The 1,916-nt window shown below is 42.7% G+C and overlaps 1 pseudogene; it reads left to right on the forward strand.

The window, feature by feature from the left end:
- The first annotated feature begins 695 nt into the window (after positions 1-695).
- Positions 696-1,916, forward strand: LOC122278644 (annotated as a pseudogene).

Consider the following 1,916-nt stretch of genomic DNA (forward strand, 5'->3'; position numbering starts at 1 on the left):
AAGTATAACATTCCAAACATCCGAACGATTCGAATTAACGTCCGAATGTTATGATACAAACGTTCGGACATTATTTCATTTTCGTTGGATTCTAGATTCAAACGTAACGTTCGCACGTACAAACGTTCGAACGTTTACATTATACGTCTGAACTATACTCTCGTTCGGATGTCAGCTCGTCTTTTTTACATCGTAATTTTCTGTGACAGATTCTAACCGTCATAGAAAATGATACGTTCGAACGTTATTTCAAACGGCACTTCCCCAACCGTCACTAAAAATATTTTTAGTGACGCTTGTACAGTAAACTGTCACCAAATGTAATCCGTGACGCACATTACGTGACAGTGGTAGTGACGGTCAGAAACCGTCACCAAATATATTTCGTGATGTTTTTTCCATTTCTTGTGACAGTTTCATCTGTCACTAAAACTTATTTTTGTTGTAGTGCGAGTAACTTTACGAACGCAACATCATTGACAGTTATGTTGGGAAAACCAGCGAGGTCGTGCAATTCATCAACAAATTGGGAAAGGAGAAGGAGGTTCAAACCGACCTGTTTTATTTATACGACTTTTTCAATGATGTGAACCGTCATTATAAGAACACGTACAGCGTGCAATTCACTGGGATCGAGAATGTGGAGGCTTTAAATGACTTGGAAAGTGGGGTCTCATACGATACTTCCACACTGACTTGCTGCCTACCGTGTTCCCGGAACAATCCGCGAGATCAACGGCAAGAAATGGTACGATCCCCGCGTCGTCTCCATTGGGCACTACCCCTTCAACAAACATGAACGCCTCCAAACGATACAAAAGCACAAGCGGAAGTTTTATAGCATTCTAGTTTCCAAAGCTGGAAAAAGCTTGGACAACTTGATGGAAATTATACGCCCACTTGAAGCTCAAGCCAGAGGTTTTTACTCAGAAAAGATTGAGTTCGAGTCCGATCTGGAGGACGATACGTTCCTCAAAATGCTGATTCTTGAAGGTTGTTTTATATTAGAATTGTTTCGAGTACTTGGAAACAGAGACAGCTCGAGTCTGATGATCAGAGGGATCACCCTATCTCCTCCGTGGCTTGGCAATACCACATTTCTACGGGGATCTTCTTCTGCTTGAGAATCAGATCCCCTTTGTTGTTCTGGAAACGCTATTTGACAATACCAAAAAGCCTGATGATCAGGATCCTTTGACCTTTCTTGCTTTGAGATTCTTTAACAAGGTAATGAGAAGATCCGTTGAAGACCTCAAAAAGATGAGCCAGCATCTCAAAGACAGCTTGCATTTGCTGGACTTCGTTCGGAAAAGTTTTATCACCCCCGATCTAGATCAGCCACCAGAGAGGAAAAACTCAGAAACAGTACCGGTGATATACTGCATCACGATGCTCCTCAAAGATGGGATTAAGATCAAACTGTGTGAGGCGGACAGCTTCTTGGCTGTGAAATTCAACAACGGAGTGATTGAGATGTCCAAAATAACTGTCGGGCATTCGAGCAGTTGCACAAGGAAAGCTCCAAGCACATCACAGTTTACGCCTATTTCTTGGACTGCTTAGTAAACACAGCCAAGGACGTCGAGTACCTTTACGAACGCAACATCATTGACAGTTATGTTGGGAAGAACAGCGAGGTTGTGCAATTCATCAACAACTTGGGGAAGGAGATGGATGTTGAAACCGATCAGTTTTATTTATACAACTTTTCGGAAACGTAAACCGTCGTTATAAGAGCACCTACCACGCGCATTGGACGGGGTTGAAACATAGGTACTGTAATACACCCTGGTCATGCATTTCGGCATCGGCTGCCCTTGTGCTCTTGGGGTTAACCTTTTTGCAGACCTACTACACCATCTACGCTTATGTGAATCCTAAATAATGGGCTTAATTTCTCCTACTGGATCCGTCTG

This window comes from Carya illinoinensis, chromosome 10 (assembly GCF_018687715.1).
Source record: "Carya illinoinensis cultivar Pawnee chromosome 10, C.illinoinensisPawnee_v1, whole genome shotgun sequence".
NCBI classification, from domain to species: domain Eukaryota; kingdom Viridiplantae; phylum Streptophyta; class Magnoliopsida; order Fagales; family Juglandaceae; genus Carya; species Carya illinoinensis.